This window comes from Ictidomys tridecemlineatus, chromosome 4 (assembly GCF_052094955.1).
Source record: "Ictidomys tridecemlineatus isolate mIctTri1 chromosome 4, mIctTri1.hap1, whole genome shotgun sequence".
NCBI lineage: Eukaryota > Metazoa > Chordata > Mammalia > Rodentia > Sciuridae > Ictidomys > Ictidomys tridecemlineatus.
In genome coordinates this window covers 31,969,053-31,989,902 of record NC_135480.1, presented here as the reverse complement: position 1 = coordinate 31,989,902, position 20,850 = coordinate 31,969,053, and the positions used below count along the sequence as shown (strand labels likewise).

At 40.1% G+C, this 20,850-nt stretch overlaps 2 long non-coding RNA genes across 8 annotated transcripts in view; one reads left to right on the top strand and one right to left on the bottom strand.

Moving 5' to 3' along the window:
* The window catches only part of LOC120889599 (uncharacterized), a 53,968-nt gene that overhangs the window by 7,746 nt on the left and 25,372 nt on the right, over positions 1–20,850 (top strand). For 4 of the 7 annotated variants that reach the window (XR_013437661.1, XR_013437657.1, XR_013437660.1 and 1 more), the window contains exon 2: positions 12,815–12,981. The exons of 1 other annotated variant lie outside the window; for it this stretch is intronic. This is a non-coding gene — a long non-coding RNA (uncharacterized LOC120889599). Of the gene's footprint in view, positions 1–8,502; positions 8,910–9,139; positions 9,310–12,814; positions 12,982–20,850 lie in introns of all 7 variants that reach the window. 2 more of the 7 variants (XR_013437659.1, XR_013437658.1) reach the window with 2 other exon arrangements.
* Positions 221–6,445, bottom strand: LOC144377062 (uncharacterized). Its single transcript, XR_013437663.1, has 2 exons — positions 6,077–6,445; positions 221–3,029 (listed from the first exon to the last, which is right to left on the bottom strand). It is a non-coding gene; the product is annotated as an uncharacterized LOC144377062 (long non-coding RNA).

Here is a 20,850-nt window from a genome sequence, read left to right as displayed (position 1 = left end):
TATATAGAAGATTTTGGTAATCCCATGTTTTTCAAAATAAGCAGGAAATTGTTTTCAGCCAATAGAGAAAAAAGCAGTTTGACCCTCTTCCTGGAGTTACCACATAACATTTATTAATAGCTGTGTAAACAGACTTGAATGTAGTATCAGCTTGCTGTTCAAGATATTACAAAAGTTTATGAGAAGTTGCTTAGGAAAAACAAGATAGAGTCATTAGAAATCTGATACTAGTCATTAGTACATTTATTCCAAGTCTCCATAAATCACAAACAATGAAACTTCTATTGTGATCACTGTTCCACATCTAAAGGACCCTCCCCTTTGGTAGAAGTTAAATACATTTCGAAAAACCTAATTTTTTTTCTCTATCAATACTGAGGCTAATTACAAAATTTCCCAGGGTATAATAAATATTAAATTCTAATCAACACATGTAATTCAAAATAAATTAGAAGCATATAACTTAACGTTGATTCCCTATGTAGAGCACATGTTCATCTTTAATTATCCCCCACCTGGGAATGGAATAAATATTATTAGTTAAGTTGATGGTTTATACTTGGAGCTACCACATTTTAATTTTTCCTAGGACAGTCTCAGTTTTAAGTTTTATCCCAACTTAATTATTAATTGTTAATAGTGAGAGGCAAAGATTGAATTGGAATTCAAAGTTTGAAAATAATTACTGTAATTGAGCGCACGACTTACTTAGTTCTGTGCTTCTTGACAGCCAAGTTAAAAAGGGCAAATAACACTCGTTACATATCTCTGATTTTGTAATAGAAGAGAGAAACCCGGTTTTTCAGGAAAGAAAACTTTTCTGGTATTAATCTCTAAGAGGAACTCATCACACAGGCTTTTCTGTAGGGTCATCAGACAATGGTGGATGACTTTAACAATGATGTTTCAGAAGACACAGAGACATTCACTGATGGTGGTTTCTCATTTCAACCCAATGGACACAGTATTAAGATTATAGCTCTGTAAACTCTTTCTAAGAGGAGACAAACAATAACACAGCCAGCCCCTTTTTATAGTTTCTGGGAGGATCTGACCTGATTCAAATGAACCTGATTTGTTAATTTTCAGAAATTCCCTACTAGTAATTTTTAAAAAGCATCTTTTATTCATTAATCATCAAATAACTTTGAATATAAACTAAACAGAGCTAAGGAACAGATCCTTAGTTCTCTAGAATCTGTGGATTGAGGAGAGTTGGAGAGCAGAGGTTCTCAACTGCTTCCTAAGGGACATCTGGCATTGTCTAGTGACTTGTAGACTCGGGGTGCTAACTTCTATCCTGGGGAGAGGTCAGGAATGTCCCTGAACACTGTATAACGCACAAGGCGGAATAAAGAACTATCCAGTCTAAAATGTCAGCAGTGCTGAGGTTGAGAAAGCTACCCTAGGGGACTCAGTAGAAAGATGGAGACATCAATTTCTAGCTAGGGTAAAAAGAAAACTCCTCATGGAGGAGGGGGTCTTGGGCTAGATCTCCTGCCCCACCTCAGTGGAGCTGGAGGCTGTCTCTCCCCCAAGAAATGCTGGGGAAAGAAACAGGGGGGTGAGAAGAGGCCAGCCATGTGGTTGGGATGTAGTCCACAAAGGGAATTGTGGATAAACTGGTTTAACTAGAAAAGAAGGCTAATCCACGTGGAGCAATAAGAGAAAAAGCCAGAGAGTACATGTAAATTTAGGGCAAAGAGTTTTTGTCCTGATGTTGTGCTCCAAGATCTCTAAATTTTGGTAGCATGTTTTAAAACCACACAAATCAAAGATAGCATAAATTTTTATGTTCCCAAAGATCATCTTTCAAATACCAGCTTGTGGGGTATATATGGATGTGCACATGGTTGGCTTCCTCTTCCCCACATCATTTTTTACCCCTTACACAATGGGGATTCATCAGAACTCAGTGTTATATCACATTAAATTTAAAAATGGGTGCCTACTTTAAAATATAACCTATCAAGGCACAGAAAATTCTGACCCACTGCTGGTAATTATACAATGCTGTAGGAATCTCCATTAAGAAATATTATTCTGACCTAGTTCTCTGTGTCATGCTGCAGATTGTCCTTCTCTTGAGTCATGGAACGCTTTGTGATGAAGGACTACAAAGCCGAGTCCCTCGATATTAGCCATCTCACCCCTCAGAGTTCAGCCAGGAGTGGGACAAAACCCTCGTCACCGTGTCGACATGTTTACTTCTGGCGTAGGAAAACATCCCTATTGCCCAATTCAGCTTCCCAGTCCATTCACTTGCCTGGAGACATATATTTTATGTTTTCCTTTGATGATTTACAAATAAATTAGCATGATCCACTAAGGTCTGCCAACATATATGCATTACTGGGGAAATCTGAGATGTTGAAAAATGATCATAATTTATCGCTTCCCAATACTTTCTTCTTAAGAACCAAATAAATATCATCAGCCAGTTTATATACCTGACGTATTTATTGCCGTATTCCCGTGGAGCACTTCCCAGTTGTCGTGTGTTCTCACACATTGTTTTCACAAATTGTGTTTTGAAAGACCTTGAGGGAGATTCAGGCCAGAGAAGCAAGATGTTATCTTTTGGAAAGGATGGACCCACTCTAATGGAAGAGGATAATCCATTCAGAGATTTGGAAAGCCAGTGTCCTCCGGTGGGTGTGATAAATCCACACGATCTGAATCCAGGATTTTGCACTGGGACCTTGAAGTCAGCATGAATAGTTTAGTCATGTTCCAAATAAACACAGTGTATGAGTATCATTATTGGACAAGCTAATATTATTGGACATCTGTTAGGTCAAGTTTGCCATTTCCTTTAAGGCAACTGGATGCACCGAACACTGTTCTAATTATGTCCATCACAAACGGATCTGAGATGGGTGTATAATGCCAAACCAGTTCCTTGATCATCTCCGAATTTGGGAATCCGATTTTAAAAAGAGTAAAATACACCTGCTCTTTTCAAGCGGCTCACATGCATAGAAGGCTCCAGAGAGATTTTGGTTCCCTTCTGAATTCCATCCTCTGAGCTGTTTTCAAAAGATGAGAATATAAGACAGCTGGCCTCCTTTGTTATTAAAGAAATATTGTCCATGTCTTAAATAATCACATGGGATGAGACGGGTCTAAGCATTACTCACTAAGAAGCTCATCACCATCTCCCCCTCCTCTTCCCCCATCACACTTGGGATTGAACTCCTGGGCACTCTACCTCTGAGCCACATCCCCAGCCCTTTTGATTTTTCATTTTGAGACAGGGTCAAAGGTCACCCAGGCTGGCCCAGAACTTGTGATCCTTTAGCCTCAGCTTTCAGAGTAGCCAGGATTACAGGCAGGCACTGCCATGTTTGGCACTGTCCCCTTTTTCTAACTCGGACTGGCACCTTCTCAATCACTCAGTTGACACAAGATAGTTAAGATAATTTTTTGCCTGCTTAAATCATAAGTTTGCAATAGCAGACTTTCGAGAGCCTCTGGTCCTACATTTCTGTGTTCAGATAAGACATTAGGAGTTGTCCCAAATCACATACCTAGTCAGGGGCAGGGTGCTCCCCAAGGCCTGGCCCGTGGGAAACAAAGAGTTTGCTTTCTACAACATCATTCATTTCCTAATACCTGTGTTCATTTTTCTTTTTCTTTTCTTTCTTTCTTTTCCTTTCTTTTCTTTTCTTTTTTTTTCTTTTTTTTTTTTTGTACAGGCGATTGAACTCAACCGCTATATCCCAGCCCTATTCTATTTTTGTATTTTATTTAGAGACAGGGTCTCACTGAGTTGCTTAACACCTTGCTATTACTGAGGCTGTCTTTGAACTCTTGATCCTCCTGTCTCAGCTCGCCAGCTGCTAGGATTACAGGTGTGCACCTACCTCAGTGCCTTCTATAGCAACCTAACTGGGGTTACACAATCCTGGCACTCAGATTGCTTACAGTCTGGCTACACTAGAATTTGGTCATGAATGAGGCAGGATGCGGAACTTCTGTAAGAAGTACCCATGAAACAACCCTGACTTCAAAAATTCTTTTCAGTTGTTCTCTGTGGTATTAAGGGAAACTAAAACCCACTTCATTAAGTTTCACCGAGAGGGCCTCTGTTGGGCATTTAAATAATTAGCTAATCTCAATATTGTTAAAATTGGGAAAGCACCATTGTACTTCACCAGGACACAACCTGTAAAGATACCTAACATGCTGACAGCGTCTTCTTGCTTGACTTAGTCAGTGATGACTGGTAGTTTAGCAATCAGGATGCCTGAAGGGGGAGCTCTTCAGGTTTGGAATTAAATTGGAGTGACTGGCCAATCAAACCCCAAAGCACGGTCTTTTAAAGCTGCATTTAGTAGCATAGTTAGAGGAAGATAACCGAAAGCCACAAAGTGATTTTAAATCCCCTCCATCTTGTATTCTTGTTGCCTATTTGACGCTGATAAAATCCTGACAGCATTTAGGGGGTGGGGTTGCATAGAGTGTTATACAATGTGCAAAACCTCACAGATATTTACCAAAGATCACATTCCAAGATGCAAAACAAAATGCAGGAAAAAAAGAATTTCTCCCAATTTGATTCCTGAAGGACCTGAAAATCACTTCAAACATGTCCAATAAGGGCATTAAAAATAATTATCCCAGGGAATAATCACTCCCTTGGTTATTTTAATGTATTTTTGTCTACAAGCAAGAGCCATTTTCTAAACCTCTGCCTTGGCTTACTTTGAAAGGTCTCTAGAACAAAAGTACTTGGGTGACCCCAGGATTACTAGGCATCTGTAACCAAGGACATGGATAAGGCTGAAAAAGATAAAACCGACAATGCACTTTTTGATGTCAGATCCAAAATATTGTATAATTAAAACAATATAGTGCTGAACCTTAAAGTAGAAGAAGTAATCCTATCAGGAAAATTACTGGACATATTTAAGAAAACGTTAGGTAAGATTTTTTTTTTTTTAAAAAAAGCATATTATAAAATCACTCTTAAATTGCCCAGATGGCTCCATGGAGTGACTTCTTCATGTTATTAGAATGTACGCTGCCCTTCCTCCCCTTCTTTCACAATGTAATAATTATCCATCACTTTGTGAGTGTCTAGTTTCCCTCATTCTTTCTCTCAGCCACTATTTCAATTAGTTAACTATCACCATGTCTTAAATGAGGAAGTTGAATCTGGGAAGATTGAATTGACCCCTTTAACCATGTAGTATACAGTGTAGACACAATAGCAATCATGGGGCTGGATAGTATAGCTTCAGAATTACAGAAGGAAGTGAATTGGAGATTACTAAATGTTGGGGATCCACTTTGGAATAAACCTTTGACATAACTTAAATCTAAGCGTCCAACCTACTATCTAGCCAGATCATGCCAAGATCCAAAGACCAAAGAGAAATTAAACTGCATTGGCATAAAATAGTTCTACCACACAATGTCAAATAAAGTTGGACCCACCCATTTCCCATTTGTATCAAATTCTAGCAGACCCTGTGCTGGGTCCTTCAAATTATTTTGTTGTTGTTAATTATAGTAGATAGCAGTGTCAATGCACTGTGTGGGAGTTACAAAAAGAATTTGCTATTTCAAGGTGATTTTTCCTCCCTCTGAATCATTTTTCTCTCTCCAAAATGGAATTTTCATGGGCTGGATTTGAACAGAGAAGGAGTGGAATTATGAGCACACCAATATTGTATCTGAATAAAGCAAGAAGTGGCTCCACTAAACATCCACTCCGGTTTTGAACAATCTCTCACAAAATCACATAGCTGGGCTGGGGATGTGGCTCAGTGGTACAATGCTCGCCTCACACGTGAGAGGCCCTGGGTTTGATTCTCAGCACCACATAAAGATAAATAAATAAAATAAAGGTATTGTGTCCATCTACAACTAAAAAATATATATTTTTTTTAAATTGCAAAACTAACCCATATCTGAAGAAAATATACTCCTATAAACCTAGAGGCTTCTGAGTATGTACAGATACAAGCAAATGAGCATGTGCATGCACGTGTGCACACTCACACACACACATCCAAATCATGGGAGTTGTGTTGTATGTTGCTGAAATCTCCATCCTTTCTTTACCTACCCTTAATAGGAATCTTGCTTCTGTTCTTCCCATTCACAGTGATCTCTCATTTATTGAGTTGGGGCTTCTCACTCTCATACTCCTTCAATATCCCCATCCTGAAGTCTTGAGCTAGTGGAATATTACAAATAAAATAAAAGAAAGAAAGAAGGTTTCACAGGGGCAAACTGGCATTTTATACATATGCTAGAAGACAGAATTCCATCTGAGGTCGACTTTCTGGGATTTCTTATGTATCCTGTAAGAGAGAGGGGGTTCTGTACCCCAGGGAGAGTCAGTGTTGAAAAGCTGAACCAACTCTACCGAAGTACCTTAGCAGACAGCCATAGATCTTAGGTATTTGGGATCACAGCTTTTCTGAGGAGTGTGTCTTGGTTCCATTTACACTTTTTTCTTTGGCAAAGAGCACAATAATCACAAACTAAGGTCTGTGTGCAGAGCTAAGAATCAGCTGCTAGAAGACTCTCTGCCCTGCCTGCCAGGGTTCACCCCGGAAAGCAAGAGCAGTACTCTCAACCCAGGATACACAAATAAAACTTTAGAGCTTCATTCGGGTCAGTTGGTCCCTTTGTAGAGCAAGCAGCTCTTAGGATCTAGCAATAGCACAAGGAAAATAATAATAGTAAGTGACCAGCACTTCTTACATGTTTTCTTAGCCAATTTCAAATTGTCTTTACAGATATTCTGGGCCAACAGTTATAAAATATCCCCTTTTTATGAGGCATGGAAAGTTGGTCATTTGTTCAAAGTCCCACAGCTAGAAAATGGCAGAGCTCCGGAGGATGTAAATCTAAAGCCTTTGATCCTAACTACCACACTGCCTTAGAGAAATGAGGGAAGCCATCGACGGGTCATCCATACATCTGTGTGGGTCAGGGTCCTACAAGAAATAAAAGACATACTAAAGACACACTCAAATACACCAACCAAGGAACATTTAACATGGGGCCCATTTAAAAAAAATATAGGTAGAAGCCAACAGGGTTGGTGGAGTCTGCTGGGTCCAGCCACTGCAGGAAGCCTGTCACCATCCCTGTGGCTTAGAGAGGGAACAAGAGGAGGGAGTGACTCTCAGAACCCAAACAGAGGAACCCAAGTTGCTGAAGAAAGTAGAGAGGTAGATCTTAGAGGAAACCAACCTTCTGGAAGGAATATGGTCAACTTAAGCTGATTTGGCAGAGGAGGAAGCCAGGGAACAAATAGAATGACCTCATTCTTCTTTCTCCCTACAATCTCAGCCAGTGTTTCCCATTGGGCCAAACCCTACTGGAAGTGGAAGACCAGGGAACTCACTGATGCAATCCAGGTCTGTGAGCTTCCCAGGGCCTAGAGTGGGACAGGAGAAGAATGGACTTGGAGGGGCTTTGTGTGTCTGAAAATGACTTTATGCTAGCCTCTTATTGATTGGTATTTACCTGGTTTTATAGTGATAGATTGGAAATAATTTTCCTTTGAATTTTGAAGACATTGTTCTTTACATTTTAGCTTCTGGAATTGCTTATGAGAAATTCAAGCCATTCTGAATATTGAGCCCCTATATGAAACTGGCATTTTTCTCTTTGGGAAGTTGATAGAGTCTTCTATTCAGGAGTCCCCTCAACTGTCCAATTCCCAATTATCCTTGCTCAAAGAATTCACCTATTTAATGTTTAGAGAAATCACTTTTACCTTAAGCAGCATTTGGAACACACCTAATATAGGAATCAAATCTTAAATTCTGTTTTAAAATACATTTCTTAGGTAAATAATGTTAAACAAGTGGAGAAAACAGTTCACCATTAAAAATGTCTTAGCTTGGGCTGGGGTTGTGGCTCAGTGGTAGAGTACTTACCTAGCACGTATGAGACACTGAGTTCAGTCCACAGCACCACATTTTTTAAAAAAAACTAAGTAAAGAAATTAAAGGTGTTATTTTTACCTACAACTAAAAATATTTTTAAAAAAGTCTTAGCTATGTTATCCTCATGTGAAAATTGCTGCTATGGTTCCCGAACAACACGGATCCAGGTTAGCATAAAACTGTGTGTCTTTTCAGTAATAGCTTTAGGCCCAAGACTCTGCAAAGAGCAGATCTAGCAAATATTTGGGTTTTTTTTTTAATGATATGTTTTACTCTTAATAAGCTTCTTATAAACAAGAAATAAGTTTCTTATAATAAAGATACATCTGGGAGAAGAAATTGCCCTGTCATAGGAAGCCATCATCCGGTATATTGTGGCCCTGAAACAGAACAATCTGTGACAGAAACTTTTATGAGTTGTAGTCTCCTGAAGGGGCCAAAGTTGGTTGGCAGGAGGTGATTCCCACAGTCTGCTGAACCCCAATGGTGAGACTGGCTGGTGGTCACAAACTACACTACCCAATGAATTAGCCCTGTTTCCACCAACCCAAGGCTGCTCTGACTTTTGATTTTTTTTGAACAATAGAAATGAAACTGCCACAGGGAAGAGAGGAAACAATGGTGTTTTGACAAATGGCCCGAAGATAGAGTTTGACTGACAATTCAGGTCAGGAAAAACAACAACAACAACAACAAAATGGCACAGACTTATGTGAGTCTGTTTCCTCGCCAAGAAGCAAATGCTTGTGGGAAGTTTCCAGCAATATGATGGACCGGCTTGATGGTGGCCATGTGGATTCAACAATGTTGTTGGATGTTTTCTACAAAAGGCACTTTTTCTAGAACTGCAAAGACAATGGTGATTACCACATAGAGCCAATGCATCCTTGGGATACAGAAAGGGGCAACTGGAGTCAGATTGTGAGACACTGTAGAAGAATGTTCCCCTTTGTTTCCTTGGAGATCTGCAAGGATGATTCAGAAAGAGTTCTGGTCAGTGACAGGGGGTTGGGCTCAGAAACCTCCCTCTAGTTGCCCTTTCTAGACTTGTAATTATCTAAAAATGAAAGTTAGGAAGCATTCATTCATGACCTTGAAATGTCGTTTTAAAAAGTATATTATAACGTATCAGTAAAATGAGCTGGGAAGACGGTTTATGTGAAAGTTCATGTAAGAAATGCAGCTATTAACACACATGCCATTCCCCACCTTGACCCCAGCAGGAATGTGTAAATTGTAACATATGGAATGTAAGCGTCTGTTGAGATGTTTCATAAATCTGCCTGGCAATGAGCATCACAAGGCCCTGCGTGAGAACAGGCCCCAGAGAGGAGGAGACAGTGAGCAAAATGCCCAACATCGAACTCTAAGCTGGTAATCAGCCCAGAAACTGGTAATTAGAAATCTCCAATGTTCTTGAATAATAGTGATTATTCCTGACAAGGGGGACACTTTTTCTTGGCTCCCAGCCTAGGAGTAGTAATAGGTTCATGCATCCAGCCATTTCCCCATTCATCTACTGAGGGCCTAAAACACGGCAGGCAGTGGGCTGATCATCCCAGATACAATGGAGGACAAGAGAGATGCTGTGTTGCCTCTGTAGGATTTACTAATGGAGAAAAACATATTAGATAAGAACAAAAATAAAGTTTTAATCTTGATGATTTTGATAAGTGCCATAAAGGAATATAACAGCGTATACTAACAGGACAGGTACTCTTCCAAATATTCTGGGTGGATTATCTCATTTAATCCTTGTAGCAGTCCTCTGTAGTAGAAGCTGTCATTAGCCCCATCTTGAAGATGAGGAAATAGAAGCATGAGGGCTACATGTCTTACCTAAGGTCATATAGCTAATGAGTGGTGGCGTCAGAATATAGTCAACCAGTGAGTCCACATTCCAAGTTCTTGACACTGAGCCATTTTTATAACCTGGAAAGGAAGGGGACATGATATAGATAGTGTTAACATGCATTTAGGATGTGATAAATGATTTTGAGTTGAACCTCAAAGGTAAGTAGGGGCCCGGTGTGGTGGCACATGCCTATATCTCAGGGGCTCAGGAGGTTGCGGCAAGAGGATCATAGGTTCAAAGCCAGCCTCAGCAACTTAAGCAAAGCTGTAAGCAATCTTATGAGACCCAGAATCAAAATAGAAAGGGCTAGGGAGGTGGCTCACTGGTTAAAGTGCTCTTGGGTTCAATCCCCAGTACAAAAAAAAAAAAAGTTAAATAGAAATCATTGGGCAAAAGAAGGTAGAAGACTATTCCAGAATTGGGGACTCACATGTCAGAAGACCCTGGAGCAAGAAGGGTTGGCTTGGAGGTTCTGGGGAAGCTTAGTGTGACTGGAGATGGGGGGCTGAGGGGTGAAACTGGAGAGGTAGCAATGGGTGGGAGTAGGAGGGAGATGGTAAGTCCTGAGAATCTTGAACTCAATTCTGAGCAGAGCAGAAGCTCTTGGTGGAGCTGACTCTACCTGGGACTGAGTGGTGCTGCTTCAGGAACAACTGCTACATCCGAGAGAGGTGAAGTTCTCCTGGCAGAAGCCTGAGTCCATTTCTCACCCATCCTTTCCTCCATCTTCTATAGGAAGTGAATTCTGCATACTTCCGCTTTAAGGAGCGTCTAGTTTCTGGTACAGTTAAAAGCCAAAAATGTCGCTGGGTAGTGATCCCAGGGGCTCCAGAGGCTAAGGCAGGAGGATGGTGAGTTCAAAGCCAGGCTTAGCAAAAAAAAGTGAGGTGCTAAACAACTCAGTGAGACCTTGTCTCTAAATAAAATAGAAACTAGGGCTGGGGATGTGGCTCAGTGGACAAGGGCCCCTAGTTCATTCCCCAGTATCCCTCCAAAAAAGACAAAGATGTCAAGAAAACACTGGTACATCCAAAAGTTCCTCCAGCACTCAAATCTGCTTAACATTAACCTCAGTTGCCACTATTAATTTTGGCATTGCCCAAATTGTGAAATCCCCATTAAGATTTAAAAAATGATTCTCCTCAAATTTGCGTGTTAAATATGGCAGCTTACACTGCCAGTTTACACTTTCTTACACTCCTAGACAGAAACCCTCTTATCCTGTATATTTGTTTTATTAGTTATTTCACTTATTCGTTCATCAAACATTTACATGTGTGTTGTGTGTCAGATGTGAAATCCATTCATGGGACTTGAATGTGGATCAGAGCAGAGATCACACCACCACAAGATGCCATCACCCACTGTGGTGGACAGAACAATAGCCTTGAAAAGATGTCCCTGTCCCAATCCCTGGAACCTGTGAATATGTTACCTGGGGTAGTAAAAGAGATTTTTGCAGATGTGGTTAAATTGAGGATTTTGTATTGTGGAGATTATCTTGGATTTTGCTTAACACAGTGAAATCACAAGAATCTTTATAAAAGTGACTCAGGAGTCAGAGAAAGAGATCTGAGGACAGAAGCAGAGCATGTGTGACTGTACTGAGACAGTACTGCAAGGGTCCAGCAGCTGAGGAGGGTGGGTATCCCCTGGAGCAAGGGAGGCCAGGAGCAGGCTCTCCAAGGGAGCCCTGGAGAGAAGGGCAGAGAGTCCGGTGCCTTCACTGTAGCCTAAAGAGACCCAGTGAGGACGTCTGATCTCCATTACTATAAAATGACAAATTTGTATTGTTTTATAGCAATTTGTTATATGGGCAATAGAAAACAAGGACCCTCCCTGCTCTAACCAGGACAAGGCTCAGGATAGACATTTTTAATCCCTCACAGTTTCCCACTGAGCCCAGAAGTAGCCTCAGTCCTTCTCAACCCATATGCTTACTTGTAATTCATCAGTGAGAAGCAACTCACTTGCCATTCCCTAGTATCTAGACAACAGTTTATACCTACTGTGGTATACCTACTGTATACATTGCTATATAGAGAGATATTAATTACTTGGGAATTTATTGGTGATTTAGGTTCCTAAAGTAGTTCACTTAAATTGCTGTGTGGTGCATACCTGTAATCCCAGCAGTTCAGGAGGCTGAGGCAGGAGGTTTCCAAGTTTAAAGCCAGCCTTGGCAACTTAGCAAGGTCCTAAGCAACTCAATGAGACCCTGCCTCTAGACTCTACATGAAAAAATAAAAAGGCCTTGGGATATTGCTCAGTGGTTAAGTACCCCTGGATTCAATCCTGGTATAAAGAAAAAAAAGCAAGATAATAAAGATTTCTTTAAAAATCTTTGGTTAGGGCTGGGGATGTGGCTTAAGCGGTAGTGCACTCACCTGACATGCATGCAGCCCGGGTTCGATCCTCAGCACCACATACAAACAAAAATGTTGTGTCCCCCGAAAACTAAAAAATAAATAATAAAAAAAAATTCTAAAAAAAAAATCTTTGGTTAAATCACATACATCTCTGTATTTTGATGTCTTCATTTCTAAAATGAGAGCAATGATAATATCTACCTCTAGGGTTATTGTGAGGATTAAGTGGCTTAGACACAAAAACACTAACAAAGTTCTTGGCACAGAGTAGGTGCTTGAAGATTTTAACGATGGTGATGATGATGATGATTATTCTCTGCAGGATTTAGCATAAGCCTAAAGGTCCTTTTTGATCATTCTGTCTACAATGGGAAACATACAGGAGGAGCAAGAGTGGGTGTAAGTTGACAGGAGCCAATTGGGAGAAGATTGAATTAGGGTGATGGTTGAAACAGAAAGAAGAAGGTAGACTTGAGAGAAACTTGAGAGGTGACATCAACAAGTCCTGTTGATGGATAGCACACGGGGGATGAGGACGTGCTCAGATGACATAGTAGAAGCCTAACAGTGACATGTTAATACAGCACGAAATCAATCCTTATTTTGTTTCCCTGCTTTCCTCTCTTCCATCTTTTCCTACTATGATGTCTCTTTTCTTTCTTGCCAACATTAAGACACATCAGAAATAAAATAAAATAAAGGACCAAAAGGAGACACCAGACACAGAAGCATGAACTATCTGGCAACATGTTACAAAAACAGGAGACTTTCCTTCTACCTAAATCTTGGCTTGTTGGTGCCAATATGTGAAGAAAGCATGGCAACTGAGTGGAAAGAGAAGGTAAGAGAAGAGAAAGAAAAAGAAATAAAATTAAAATGTCTTTATTTTTTGGTCTACATCCCCAACCCTTTTTAATATTTTTATTTTGTCTTGCTCAGTTATTTAAGGCTTTGTTAAGTTGCTGAAGCTGGCCTTGAACTTGTGATCCTCATGCCTCAACTTCCCAGCTCACTGGGATGACAGATGTGCGCCACCATTCTGGCATCTGAATTGATTTTTTAAACAACATAAATGTGTAGCATAAACAAAAGGTTTTTTAAAATACTTTTTTAGTTGTTGATAGACCTTTATTTATTTATTTTTATATGTGGTGCTGGGAATTGAACCCAGTGCCTCACACATGCCAGGCAAGTGTGCTACTGCTGAGCCATAGCCCCAGCCCCAAGCAAAAGTTTTTAAGATCCTCCTAATGAAACTGAGCTGGGGATATGAACAGGAAGGCGGAGAATATAGGAACTAGGCCAATGGGGCTGTGCAGGGCTAAGATGGGACGAGGGACTGATGGGGAAGAGGAAAAGTTTCTGGAGATGGAGACATGTGCTAGGCCTGGCTTGCCTAAAGTGAACATATGATCATAGAAGTCTCTGTAATCTCCCTGCTCAACCTGTCCTGTTGAGATTGATTCCAGGAGCTTCTGCACTTGGCCATTTCATGGACCTGGTAAAGTTCTAGGGATTCATGAGGGAGGAAGCTGGGGCAGCCCCCAGGAGAAGCCCATCTTGGCATGTGAGATGCCTCGAGTCTCTCCAGCCTCATTAGCCTGAGGGTTGCTAAAGGGAATCACCTTTCCCACAGAAGGACATTTCTGTTTCTGTCCTTGCATTAAAGGCAAAATGGGTCTAAGCTGCCCTACTGAGAATTGCTGAACCGAGCAGCATATTTCTGCATGCAGCAAAATGCCTTTTTTTTTTTTTCCTTCCGCCTTGGTCTGTGACTTGGCTGTGCTCAGCAGAAGGGAGGCAGGAAGGCACACTTTGCAATTGTAGCAAGCCTCGGAGCAGATTGAATTCAATTTTGGATACAGATGTCAAGGAAGAGCTCCCTTGGCTCTGTGCTCCTTGCTCACTGAGGCGTGGTGTGATGCTCCTTTCAAAGGCCGGCTGATCTAGCTGATGGGGCTGATAATGATCCAGGGCTGGTGAGGGGCAGCCCCTGAGCAGAGGAAGGACAACCTTCCCAAGCATGCTTCGGAAAGACTGTCAGACTCTTGTATACACACCGGACAAAGGACGAGAGAGAGTTGCATAGCCCCTTCCCTCAGCTTGGGCTTGATTCTCCAGGTCTCTAAAATAAAAATACTGTCATAGACAAGCTCTAAGTCCCTTTCTTTGCAATGTTTTATGATTCTGGTATTTGGAGCATCTACAGATACTGGAAAAGAACACCAGAGACTAAAAGGTCTGATAGAAGTGGCACAACCATTTGGGAAGAGAATTTGTTTACTAGCTCTCACTTTTTTATTAGTTGTTGATGAACCTTTACTTTATTTATTTATATGCAGTGCTGAGAATTGAACCCAGTGCTAGGCAAGCACGCTACTACTGAGCCAAAACCCCAGCCCCTGACTCTCACGTTTTTAAATGTATACATCCTTTGGCCCAAAAGTATTAATTCTTAGGCTATACTCTATGGAAATATTGTGTAAACATGGATATTTAGAACAGCAAACCATCAAAAGCAACTTATATGCCCCACAGTAGGGAAGTGGTTAAATGAATCTATTACACAATTATCAGAAAGAATGAAAATCCATATGTACAGGAAAGAAAAAATTGCAAAATATAACTAGGTGATAAAAAGGGGTTGTTCAGTAAAATACATAGTATGATTTGCATTTTTTCTGAAATGAAATTTAGATATGTTTTCTCTAAAGATATGGTAGTCATGAGCCACATGTGGCTATTGAGTACTCAAAATATAGCTGGTATAACTGAAGAATGGAAAATTTATTTAATTTTAACTACTTCAAATTTAATTTAAAAATTGGTACTTGAGATTGGGCACAGTGACAGACACCTGTAATCCCAGTCACTCTGGAGGCTGAGGCAGGAGGATTACAAATCGGGGCCAAACTCAGGAACTTAGCAAGACCTTGTCTCAAAATAAAATATGGAGAGGTGACTCAGTAGTAGAATGCCCCTGGGTTCAATCCCCAGTATCACAAAAGACAACAAAAACAAAACCTTGGTACCTGATTCAGTTATTGGGAAGCTTTTCAGTATATTTGCAACAACTTGGATATATGAGTCTACTTTTCAACTAGATCTGCTTTTCAACTGTCTGCTTTATGACATCTAAGTACAGATCAAGTATTTCCAATAAGAATTTATTTATTTATTTATTTAAAAAATGAGGACATTTCTTTTTATGTATTTATTTTGTAGTTGTAGATGGACAGCATGCCTTTATTTTATTTGTTTATTTTTATGTGGTGCTGAGGATTGAATCCAGTGCCTCACACATGCAAGGTAAGCACTCTGCCACTGAGTTACAGCCCTACCCCTCCAATAAGAATTTAGCTTTCAAATGGAGATTTGTTGCAAGTGTATAATAAGACCAAATGTAGGAGCAAAAAAAAAACAATGAAAAAATCAATAAAAATTTTATCTCACTAATAATTTGATAATGCTGATTACTTATTGAAATAATTGTTTGGATACATTGGTTTAAATAAAATATATTAGTAAAATTAATTTTACCTACTTTTGTTTGTTTGTTTGTTTGTTTGTTTTGGTATTGGGGATTGACCTTAGGGGTACTTGGCCACTGAGCCACGTCCCCAGCCCTATTTGTATTTTACTTAAAGACAGGGTCTCACTGAGTTTCTTAGTGACTCACTTTTGCTAATGCTGGCTTTGAACTCGAGATCCTCCTGTTTCAGCCTCCTGAGCCACTGGGATTATAGGCATGCATCAGGCCCAGCTCATGTGCTGCTGCTGCCTCTTCTTTTATTTATTTATCTGTTTATTTATTTATCTATTTATTTATTTATGGCAGTACTGGGGATTGAATCCAGGAGTGCTTTACCACTGAGCTACATCCCCAGTCCCTTTTTTATCTTTTACTTTGAGACAAAGTCTCAGTAAGTTGCTCAGGCTGGTCTTGAACTTACCCCCAGCCTTCCAAGTCACTGGCCTTACAAGAACATGCCACTGCTCTGAGCTCTTTTTACTTTTAATGTGGCCACTAGAAACATTTAAATTACATATGAGGCTGTTATATTGCCACTGGCTGTCTGCTTTTGAGCCCAGGATAGAGGAAGGGCTGGACTTTAATTTTTTGACTTTATATACTTTCGAATTGTTTGATTTTGTTACGGTAGATTATAAATTATGGGTGACTTTCATAATTTATATAGAACAATAATAAACAGTTTTAAAATTGTTGAAACAAAAAGATTTCATGATCAAGAAAAATGCTGAGAGACTGTTTCCTCTGATTGGTTTCCTTTGTGATAGTGTGTCAGTGTCTGAAATAAATGTTTTGCCATCAGGTGATTATAAAATATAACTCAGGTGGTGTCTCTGTGATTTACCAGCGGTTTCTAATTGCCTGAACCCCCCCCCCCTTTTTTTTTTTGATTGCTGTCCTTAAAAAGGTACCTCTGCTGACAGCCATCCCAGCTGTGTTGGAAAAGGACTGTTTCTCAGAGAGTAGGAGTTAAGCCCGGGAGAGTTAGGGGGGACAAAAGATAAATAACCCATAAAGAAATCTCCCCTCTTCTTGCTGGTTCCCCCTTTGCCCCGTATCAAGATTCCCCAAAGCTTTAGGGATCTGGAGCTGAACTTCCTACCTTAGTAAATGACGAGGCCGGAATGCTAACGTTCCCCACCCAGACACGTCTGCGTTATACATAAAGATGTCTGTGTTACACATAAATACGCTATGGCTGTAACAATATCACTTTCAAAGAAGTGCTAATCCGCTGAAGTCATCTAGTCAGAAAACATTTGCTTCTCCATGTCTTGTGTCTGAGCTATGTGAGAGAGGAGAGAGAGGGAGAGAGGGAGGGAGGGAGGGAGGGAGAGAGAGAGAGAGAGAGAGAGAGAGAGAGAGAGAGAGAATGAAAAGGGGGGGTGGAGAATAGAAAGAAGGAGAAAAGAATTAGAGATGGCACTTTATAAAATCAGACTTTGCAGAGATGAAGTTATTCTTCTGGCTTCTTGCTTATTGTGGTGTCAGCCTCTTACACTAAATATATTTACGCTCTTTTAAAAGCGTATTATGATCTTTCCATACAAACTTACAGATATCTGCAATCAGTGTTTTAGGTCTGAAGTGGTTTGGCTTGAGTGGTTGTCACAGTGACTTTAGTGGAGAAACATCAGCTGCAGCTCTCATAAAGCTCAGGAAATAGCTGACTCAATGCTCCACCAACACCCTGTACTGCTCATATCACATCCCACATCTCCCTAGATCTTATTCACCTATTTTATTTGTCGTCCTTGCTAGACTGAGCACTCCCTGAAGCCCCATTATCCCCATCACCTAGCACAGGTCCTGGCAAACAGTGGGCACTTAATAAAAGTTTGTTAATTACTCCACGAAAAAAATAAAGGGACCTGCCATTCAGGGGTCAGCCAATATTGAAAACATTAACACAATTAGAGTATCATCTTAAAGATGGACTTATGAAATTTTTCATCTTGATAATATTATCATTCATTGGATAGATATGTATTAAATGCCTATCATGAAATATAAACTGGCTAAACAGAGATCAATTTAAACACACATGTATCCAAATTCTTTTGAAGTTTATAATCTGGGGATATAAAAAAAAGACAGGGAGCAGGCATAAATTGATTAAATGAGAAATTAGAATAACTTCTCCCAAGGATCTGATCAGGAAATGGTGATAGAGAGGGGCTTTACCATCTTTGATGTCCTCTCTGAGGAGGTGACATCTAAGATGATGTATGGAAGATGAGAAAGAGTCAACATTTTTTTTCCTTCCCTGATCCTGGGACTCAAAACCCCCAAATTCCTACATGCTAGGCAACTCTGTACCACTGAGCCACATCCCCAGCTTAGGAGTCAACTATGAAACTACTTTAAAAAGAAAATGCAGGAAGAGGGCAGTACAGGAGAAAGAGAGAGACTTCTGTGCACGCAGGAGCAGTATCCACAGCCTTTGTGACTCACTGTTGAAACATACTCTGAAATTCAACTGGACTCGATTTATCTGGGTATCAGAGCCCATGCTAACTCGCATGCCTGGCTGGGGGAGCAACGTTTGTTGGAACCCATGTGTTCAGAGGGTGATTTCCCTTATTTGAAGAACTGTATATTTACAAGGGGTTGATGTGATAGTGGGTGAAGGAATGGGAAGTAGTAGATGGCTGACTTCCATCCACTTCTGACAAAAAGTCTTACGCCTCTTCACATTAGTGTCCATATTTCTGATCTGTGCCCACTGTTCAATTTCTACTTTAAATGTACATTTTTGGGAGACAATAATGACATGTGAAAGGGCTTCTGGGAAGTCACAAGGAAAGAATTGTCACGTTTTACCTTACCTTATACTCTTTGTCCCCCTTAAATGTTTTTAGCTGTCAATTTTTTATAAGTTGAACAACCAACTAGTAGGTAAAAAATTATAAAGTACACATGCAGGTCTATTGAACATACCACCTTGTGACCATTGCTAGCAATTCTGTTTTTTCCCCCTTCTGATTATTGAGGCAATATAACTTCCATGCAACTAGATTTGGAAAACTCAGGAAAAAAATATAATTTTCCATAACATAGTAACCTAGAGATTATCACTGATTATATTTTGATATTTTTCTTCTCCAATACCTTTTAAAAGATAGGATCGAGTTCCATGTGAGAATTTAAAACCTAAATTTTGATTCAATATATGTAGGCACATTTTATCTATGGTAATAAATGCTGATTTTTATATGAGTGCATCATAATTTATGTTAACCAAGTCACTTTTGATGGACATTTTGTTGCAATTTTCACTACATAATTAACTTTTAATATCTATGCTTATGAAAATTTTTGTATCAGCATCCAAGGGTTTCACCTGATTCCTTGATATTCAGTAAACAACAGCTCTTCTCACTTAGAAATCAAAAAATAATATTTTCTTTGCAAGCATAGAGTCAAGCAATTCAAACAATACTCTAGTAGATGCAAAACTGACATATGAATGTCTAGATAAACCAAATAAAATTCAGGATTGTTTCTTAACTTCATCAAACAAATTAAATAGCAAGTTTTACTTGATTATCAGCTCCCTGGAGGCTTGGGGTGGGGTTTGGGGGGAAATTTCTGGCTAATGCTTCATGTTTTTATTGAGTGTGTGTTGGGGGGATTGTTACTTGGGATGAGTCCCAAGGCCTAGTGCACATGGGCTCTACCCCTGAGCTACACTCCCAGCCCTGCTGATACTTCTTTTTAAGACCAGCTGCTTAAAAAGGGTTGCTGCTGGAGTTTACTGCTGGCTCTCAGATGCTACCATGTGACCATATTAGGCAGGTAAGTGTGTGGGCCAAAAGCAGAATTCCAGGTGCCCAGGAATCAGAAGTGGACAGGATGGAAGGATGCTTCTTGTCAGAAGCCCCCACATGCCAGACCTGGAAAAAGAGAACCTCAATAAATGACCCTCCAACAAAATAAGTTTTCTTTTTTCAGTGCTGAGGCTTGAACCCAGGGCCTTGCTTATGCGAGGCAAGTGTTCCACCCTGAGCTACATTCTAACCCCAACAGAACCAGAACAGGAGCCCATACTGGCCCATCTGCTAGATCAGCCTCTGTCCCAAGCTACCAAACACACACAGACTAGTCCACCCTCAAACCTGACACTCTGCTTAGTGACAATCCTGTGATTTCCAACATGGTTATTTTCTGGGTTTTTTTTTTTTTTTTTCAGCTGTAGCAACCTGTGCTCTTAAATGGCTTCTTTATCTAGTGGGGTAATTACAGTCTGTGACCAACAGCTGGTGTTCATAAACATGAGTTTTACCATTCGGGTCAGTAGCTCTCTGTCTTTTCTGAATGGCGACTCCCCCAGCTGATCTCAGCATTCAGAGAAGCACCCCTCCTTCAGCACCAGTCTGGTTCTCCATGGTGTTATTTACCATTGGAGGGTTCTATTTTCCCATTAGAACAAAGGTCATGTTTTTATTAAAATTTCAAGTCCAATACCAAAACACATTTATGGGTGTTGGTGTTACTAGTGATTTTAATTTTCCCATTAGCTTTTTCCAGTGTTCCAAATGGTCTAAAATGGGCATGCATTTCTTGTGTTTAGGAAAAAAAAATGCCTTTTCAAAAAGGAATTCAGAACTATAAAATATAGGAGAAGAAAACATAGGAGACAAACTGTTGAGTCTAAGCTTGAGAAAGAGTTGTTAGACAACATCAAAAGCACAAAGCAAGGTTGGGGATTTAGCTCAGTGGTAGAACATATAAACACAAGGCTCTGGGTTCGATCCCCAACATGTGTGTGCACACACATGTACATACACAAATCCAAAAAACAAAAAAACCCCACAGTCCATAAAAAAAAAAATCTCTAAATTAGACTTCATCAAGGTTTTCGTTGTTTTTTGTTTTAAGTATTTTTGCTCTGGGAAAGACATTGTTAAGAGAATGATGGACAAGTTGCAAAAGGAAAGACTATTTCTACAAACCACACATTCTGACAGTGGACTCTTCTTTACAATATATAAAAAACTCAAAATTCAATGGTGAAAACAAAGTAGAAATGGGCAAACAGGTGAAACAGGCATTCAACATCACTATCATTACAGAAATGCAAATTAAAACCACCAGGAGATAAGGCTACACACCCGTTAGGACAGATAAGGTCAAAAATTGTGGTGGCAAGGACGCAGAGAAACTGGGTCACTCCTG